Source organism: Gordionus sp. m RMFG-2023, chromosome 3, assembly GCF_954871325.1.
Source record: "Gordionus sp. m RMFG-2023 chromosome 3, tfGorSpeb1-WG-v2, whole genome shotgun sequence".
In the NCBI taxonomy this organism is placed as follows: Eukaryota; Metazoa; Nematomorpha; class Gordioida; order Chordodea; family Parachordodidae; genus Gordionus; species Gordionus sp. m RMFG-2023.
Genome location: NC_088777.1, coordinates 28,148,286 through 28,157,293, shown reverse-complemented (window position 1 = coordinate 28,157,293; position 9,008 = coordinate 28,148,286).

The following is a 9,008-nucleotide window of genomic DNA, read 5'->3' as shown; positions in this document are numbered from 1 at the left end:
TGAAATTTAAATTTTTTAAAGAGGGAAATGTGAATAATATTTTATTTGCATATTTTAACCTCAGGATTGAAAATATTAATGAAAAAATAAATTGGATACTAAAACGCGAAAAATTAAAACGCTAAAAAAATTATATAACAATCTTATTGATTTACCATTTTTCATTTATTCTTATATCCAACTTGATGAACTATTATTTTTTATTATTCGAAACTTACTGATAATAACAATTTTGAAAAATGATAATAATAACAACTGAGTACTACAAAGCAAGCTATATGACAAAATCATGATTTACGATAAGGATATCAAGCTTACGATTTAAACAAACCAACGATTGGGACAAGCCAACGATTACAATGACTTATGAAACAACTTGATGACCAAAACGATAAACCACTTGGATAACAAACTCTCTATGACTTCTTAGATAAAATTATGGGAAGGCTTTTTAGAAGAGACAGAATGTTATATTATAGGAATTAATAAATTAAAACATTATATATTTTGGTTATTGAATAGTAATATGTTTTAATATATGTAACGCGCATTCATTTAATTCTGTTTATTCAAATTATATTTTTATTTTAGTTATACTTTTATTTTATATGTTAACCTTTTTAATATTATATTCTAATTTTAGTTTGTAAAAAGTATATAAATAGTAGATTGAAAAAGTAAATAAACGAACATTTTAATATATTTCTTTATTTTAGTATTCCGAGGACTTCTTTCTTTCTTCATAATAAAATTTTGGTAGATAATATTTTATACATAGATTATACTAATTTTTTTAAAACAGTAATAATATTTCTCTTCATCTAATATAAATACTAACTATTATCCTTATTGCATAGCTACAAGTTAGCCCCTATCACAGTCCAGAGGTTAATATCAGTTGAACTGCGTAGTTTGGCAAAAACTGAAGAAAACTTATTGGGGAGAAATTATTAATGATTAATATAAATTTTTGTTTCGTACTATATTACAGGGTTTCCCATCTAAAAAAGGAAAAGGTTCAATCAAAAAAGGAAAAGTGTCAAACAAAAAAGGAAAAAGTTCAATCAAAAAAGGAAAAGATCCGATCAAAAAAGGAAAAGTCCCAAAGGTTAAGGAAAAAGTCCAATCAAAAAAGGAAAAGTGTCAAACAAAAAAGTAAAAGGTTCAATCAAAAAATGAAAAGTGTCAAACAAAAAAGGAAAAGGTCCAATCAAAAAAGGAAAAGTGTCAATCGAAAAAGAAAAATTCCTAAAAGAAAAGGAAAAGGGTCAATCAAAAAAGGAAAATTCCCATTCAAAAAAGGAAAATCGTAATTTTTTGAAAAAAATATATAAACTTTTCAATTTTTCTTAAATTTATTTATTTTTGTCATTCCTTCTTATTTTATTTCTAACTTTTTGCGATTTCTTTATTTTATTTGTATCTTTTCTCAATTTTTTTTCTTCTCATTTTTGATAATTCCTTTAAGTATATTTAATTTTCACGAAATTTTTGGCAGACAACTTTTTTATTATAATTTTTTACATATGAAATTATTTAATTACAATTACGATATATATTTAATATAGTACGAAACAAAAATTTATATTAATCATTAATAATTTATCCCCTTCTACATTTTGGGATATATGTCTCCATATTTCTAAAATAATTTTTTGCATTTTCTTCAGATATTCCTCTTTCTCCATTTTTTATATAACGAATTAATTCTTCCTCGTTACTAGGATTTTTATTTCTGACAAAATCCTTCCACTGAAAAAACACATTCTCAATAGGATTAAGATACGGACTATAGGGTGGTAAATATTTCAATGTATGTCCTTTTCTTTCGATCGATTCCCTAATTGAATGATTGTGATGAAATGGAACATTATTCATCATAAAAATCATGTTAGATTCTTCAAAATAATTTAATATTTCATTTATAAAGTTGCTAAAATATATAGCATTGCAAGGGCCATCAAGAACTTCGAATCGAAATATTCCTGCAATTGTGAGAGCCGCAACGATAGTGTAATTTATTGTCTTTATTCCTTGAACATTTTTAATTGCCTTTTTATTTATTTAGGAATATCCATATAATCGCCTCATTGATATTGAAAAGCCGCTCTCATCGATAAATATAAATTTTTCCTTCATATATGCTACATCTACAAACCAATTCGCGTATTCTTTGCGAATCTCTATATTTGATTCGTTATTTTCTCTAACTGAACGTAATGATACTCTTTTAAAGCTGTACCTAAATCCTGAGAGTAACCTTGATACCGTATTTTTTGATATTTCCACATCATATCTTTCTTTAATGATTTCACATAACCTTTTTAAGGATAAAGTGCAATCCAAATTTATACAATTTAATATATATTCTTCCTGCTCTTTATTTATTTCTTGCGTGCGCGTGAACTTCCTTTGGGTAAGCTATATTTTATTCCATTTTTGAGATGAAAGTATTTAATATTTGTCACTGTCTTATAGCTTACTTTAAAACATGATGCTATATTTTTGATACTATCTTTTTTTAACGCGTCAATATTATTAGAGCTTTTGTTTCACTGTTAATATTTTTTCCCCTTTTTACCATATCTTCATAATTTTATTTTTTAATAAAAAAAATTTATTTTTAAAGTATATACTCAACAAATGGAAGTGAAAAAGATTATAAAATTTACCTCATTTGCGTTTAATTTTTCATAAATCAAAATAGTTTAAAAGATAATTAAATTACAAAATAATTATTTACTTGCTAAAAAGAATAAATGCGTTTTGAATATATTAAAATTTTAAAAATATAAGAATTTTAAAATGATTATTATAAAATTTCTATCTATAAAATTTCTATTTTTTTTAAAAACAATCATCAAAATTTTATTGTGTATATTTTATTTAATGAAAATTTTTAAATCTTTTTTTAAAATATACTTAAATTATTTTTTTATTAAATGAAGGATACAGATTAAATATCATATAATATATAATTTTATTTTGAGTTAATATTATTATAAAAGAAATATTTTCATAGCTTATTAAAACATAAATAAATTTTTTTCAATTTTAAAAATTAACAAATATATATCCGTAAGAGGGCGTTATATGCGTAAATATGTAAGTATCATTTTAGGAAACCGGAATGATGATTGGATAGCGCATTTTTTATATTTGGGTATATATACATATGAAAAACCTAAAAATTAAAAAAAAAATTTAGGTTTCTTTGATGTTTAATTTATGAGTAGGTTTAGAATAGTAAAATAATGGAAATTTTCTAAGGTAAATATTGCTGGCGTTATTTATCAAAATCTCTTAATTTTTGTTTTATATGTGTATATTTACGTGCTAAGCATTATCCTAAAAAATTTTTTGAAAATATTATGATTTGACCGAATGCCGAGCTTAAAACCGACCACTTACTAAATATTCGATTGACCAAATTTACTAGTAATACAATTTGAAAAATGTTGATTTTCGTTTTATATATCTATAAATACGTATAAAACATAATCCCAAAAAATATTTTAAAAATATCGCTATTTGGCGGATAACCGACTCGTAACCGACCCAATGACTAAATACTGAATTGCTGGCGTTTTAAATCAAAATATCTTAATTTTTGTTTTATATGTGTATATTTACGTGCTAAGCATTATCCTAAAAAATTTTTGAAAATAATTTGATTTGACCGATTGCCGAGCTCAAAACCGACCACTTACTAAATATTCGATTGACCAAATTTACTATGTCTATAAATACGTGTAAAACATAATTCTAAAAAATATTTTAAAAATGTCGTGATTTGACGGATAACCGACTCGTAGCCCACCCAATGACTAAATAATGAATTGCTGGCGTTTTAAATCAAAATATCTTAATTTTTGTTTTATACGTGTATATTTACGTGCTAAGCATTATCCTAAAAAATCTTTTGAAAATAATTTGATTTGACCGATTGCCGAGCTTAAAACCGACCATTTACTAAATATTCGATTGACCAAATTTACTAGTAATACAATTTGAAAAATGTTGATTTTCGTTTTATATATCTATAAATACGTGTAAAACATAATCCCAAAAAATATTTTTAAAATATCGCTATTTGGCGGATAACCGACTCGTAGCCCACCCAATGACTAAATAATGAATTGCTGGCGTTATTTATCAAAATATCTTAATTTTTGTTTTATACGTGTATATTTACGTGCTAAGCATTATCCTAAAAAATTTTTTGAAAATAATTTGATTTGACCGATTGCCGAGCTTAAAACCGACCATTTACTAAATATTCGATTGACCAAATTTACTATAAATTCTTAGTTATAACATTTATATAATTTTTGTATTAACACTTAAAATTTATGCATCTTAAATTATGTTTTATACGTATTTATAGATACATAAAACGAAAATCAACATTTTTCAAATTGTATTACTAGTAAATTTGGTCAATCGAATATTTAGTAAATGGTCGGTTTTAAGCTGGGCAATCGGTCAAATCAAATTATTTTCAAAAAATTTTTTAGGATAATGCTTAGCACGTAAATATACACATATAAAACAAAAATTAAGAGATTTTGATAAATAACGCCAGCAATTCAGTATTTAGTCATTGGGTGGGCTACGAGTCGGTTATCCGCCAAATAGCGATATTTTAAAAATATTTTTTGGGATTATGTTTTACACGTATTTATAGATATATAAAACGAAAATCAACATTTTTCAAATTGTATTACTAGTAAATTTGGTCAATCGAATATTTAGTAAATGGTCGGTTTTAAGCTCGGCAATCGGTCAAATCAAATTATTTTCAAAAGATTTTTTAGGATAATGCTTAGCACGTAAATATACACGTATAAAACAAAAATTAAGATATTTTGATTTAAAACGCCAGCAATTCATTATTTAGTCATTGAGTAGGCTACGAGTCGGTTATCCGTCAAATCACGACATTTTTAAAATATTTTTTAGAATTATGTTTTACACGTATTTATAGACATATAATACGAAAATCAACATTTTTCAAATTATATTACTAGTAAATTTGGTCAATCGAATATTTAGTAAGTGGTCGGTTTTGAGCTCGGCAATCGGTCAAATCAAATTATTTTCAAAAATTTTTTTAGGATAATGCTTAGCACGTAAATATACACATATAAAACAAAAATTAAGATATTTTGATTTAAAACGCCAGCAATTCAGTATTTAGTCATTGGGTCGGTTACGAGTCGGTTATCCGCCAAATAGCGATATTTTTAAAATATTTTTTGGGATTATGTTTTATACGTATTTATAGATATATAAAACGAAAAACATTTTTCAAATTGTATTACTAGTAAATTTAATCAATCGAATATTTAGTAAGTGGTCGGTTTTAAGGGCATTCGGTCAAATCATAATATCCAAAAAATTTTTTAGGATAATGCTTAGCACGTAAATATACACATATAAAACAAAAATTAAGAGATTTTGATAAATAACGCCAGCAATATTTACCTTAGAAAATTTCCATTATTTTACTATTCTAAACCTACTCATAAATTAAACATCAAAGAAACCTAAATTTTATTTTTAATTTTTAGGTTTTTCATATGTATATATACCCAAATATAAAAAAAGCGCTATCCAATCATCATTCCGGTTTCCTAAAATGATACTTACATATTTACGCATATAACGCCCTCTTACGGATATATATTTGTTAATTTTTAAAATTGAAAAAAATTTATTTATGTTTTAATAAGCTATGAAAATATTTCTTTTATAATAATATTAACTCAAAATAAAATTATATATTATATGATATTTAATCTGTATCCTTCATTTAATAAAAAAATAATTTAAGTATATTTTAAAAAAAGTTTTAAAAATTTTCATTAAATAAAATATACATAATAAAATTTTGATTGATTATGATTAATTGCTTTTTAACAATTCATTTTAGCAATTCATTTTAGCAATTCAGTATTTAGTCATACCCGGGTCACCACTATAAAATTTCTATTTTTTTTAAAAACAATCAAACAACTTTTACTATAAAATTTCTATCTATAAAATTTCTATTTTTTTTAAAAACAATCAAACAACTTTTACTTTTTATTTCTTTTTTCTTCAATCAATAACATATATCGAAAAAATTTTATAATAAAAAAACATCATCGTTTGTTTTTCTTTCCACGCTTATATATTTGTTTTTTACCAATTCATCCTTTATTTATTATTATTTATTTTTTTCCTTTTACACGTCAATTATCTTTTTTCTTTGTTTAATATTGTTTATTCACGTATTTTTTTATATTATTTATTCACGTATATTACGCTATTATCTTCCTCTCGTACTAAGTTTAATGCTTGTTCCCTTAACAATTATATTTTATTAATTTACATATCGTTTGGTATTACAGTTCAAACTTATATTTATTATAACCAAACGATTAATTTAATATTGTAATTATAAATATGTATGTAAAAAATAGTCTGCTAAAAAATAATATAATTTTAAAAAAGAATTATCAAAAATGAGAAGAAAAGAAATAGAGAAAAGATATAGTAAGAAAAATAAATTAAGAAAAGATACAAATAAAGTAAAGAAATAGCAAAAAGTTAGTAATAAAATTAGAAGGAATGACAAAAAATAAATAAAATTTAAGAAAAATTGAAAAATTAAAAAAAAATTACGATTTTGCTTTTTGAATGGGAATTTTCCTTTTAAGATTGAAACTTTCCCATTTTTGATTGGACCTTTTCCTTTTTTGAATGTGAAACCCTGATTAAAATTAGCTTTTATTTGATACTCATATCAAAAAATTTATTTTTATACCCCCGCCCCCCCCCCCCACCCTCAAACCATAACCAAGTCATACCCATCCAAACCAAGAATAAAGACTTTCAGTCAAACCACAAAGATACAAATAAAATAAAGAAATCGCAAAAAGTTAGAAATAAAATAAGAAGGAATGACAAAAATAAATAAATTTAAGAAAAATTGAAAAGTTTATATATTTTTTTTTAAAATTTACGATTTTCCTTTTTTGAATGGGAATTTTCCTTTTTTGATTTACCCTTTTCTTTTCTTTTCCTTTTTCGATTGACACTTTTCCTTTTTTGTTTGACACTTTTCCTTTTTTGATTGGACTTTTCTCTTAACCTTTGGGACTTTTCCTTTTTTGATTGACAATTTTCCTTTTTTGATCGACCTTTTCCTTTTTTGATTGAACTTTTTCCTTTTTTGTTTGACACTTTTCCTTTTTTGATTGACAATTTTCCTTTTTTGATTGAACTTTTTCCTTTTTTGTTTGACACTTTTCCTTTTTTGATTGAACCTTTTCCTTTTTTGATTGGTACTTTTCCTTTTTTTGGATAGGGAAACCTTGTATATTAAATTTTAACAAAATAATAGTGTAGATCACAAATTTATTATAATATGTAGTTAGTATAATTATGTTAACAAAATCATTTTTTTATAATACAAATGTAAATGAAAATTCAAATTTCATTTGAGACCAAAAATATTGAGTAATTATGTTGGGAAAGAAGTTATATTTAGAAGTTTCATATATTTTGATTATAATATTTTGAATATATATTTATCATATATGTTACATATAACCCTGATGTGTTGGAAGATAAGAAAATGATTGAAATTTGGGAGTAATGATGACCAAGAGCTATGACACAAATGAAAGGCTTGAGGATTATGAAGGAATGATATCAAATAAATGAAGAGAATTTGGAGATTATGAAAATGAAGCGAATATTATAAATTATATGAAATTATATTTAGGGATGAAACACGTGGCCTATGAAGGGTGGGCGTGTTGTAGTTTTGTATTATTATGATATATATTTATACATATATATTATAAAATGTCAATCAAAAAGAATATATTTTATTATTAGTTATTTCTCGAGAATTGATATTCAATTACTTTGTATTTTTTTTACTTTTAACTTTTGACTTTGATTTAAATTATTACTTATTTTCGATTCATGAGGTAACGGCTGCAAATTAATGGCGGAAGGTGAAACGTTAAATATTGATAGTATTATTGCTAGATAAAATTTTTTAGACGATGTTGGTATCAAAACATAATAATGAATGATAATGATTTAGATCATTTACCTGGGATTTTTAAATTTGCTTATTTTATAAAGCAGGTTATTATCAATACTTGATTCATTCTCTGATTGATGTGAGGGACATCGTAGGGATTTAAAAAAATTCTGATTAATGGCGAAAACTTCAGATTTGAAACTCGTATTTGAATGTCTGCATTGATAAAATGTAATGTAATGTAAAGTTGAGTTATTCATCTATTTCATTTTTGCTGGGGGACAAAACTAAATCCAATATGCCGACACTAATATTATCCATGGTTCCATTAAATACCAGTCGATCCACAACTGATGCTCTATTCCATTAAAAACCGTGAAGCGTTTCTTAGAAGGACAACTAATATCTCAAGAATAGTAAAGTAAAGTAGATTTGGAACAGGTCAGAATTTTTTTTTTGCTTTAAAATCTATTTCTAATAGGTGTCTAAGCCTTAATTAGTCTACTCTAAACAGGTATATTTTTCTTCCTTTTATCCTTTCATCCTTTTCTTCTTTTATCTTTTAATCATAATGTAGCACAAATTTAGCTTTAATTTAACATTATATATACTCATATTCTCCGGTTAGGTAATATCTCACTAATTTGTCTTTACCTTGTTATATTTTATCAAACCCTGTTATATTTTATCAATTTTAAAATTTCTTAAAATGTTTTACCTTAATATACTTTATAAATATACTTTATTATTTTTTTGCCTCATAACTATATTGTTTTGCCTTAATTTTCTTTTTATCAATCTCAAGTAGGTTTAAGCTCTGCATAACATGTATGTCAGTCTGGTATTGACTTAATATTGCCTTAATACCCTTATTAATTGAAGTAGCTTTTAATCTACATATTACAACTATATTTTATACATGTGTATCTTAAATTAGTTTTAATCGGTATATTACAAGAATATT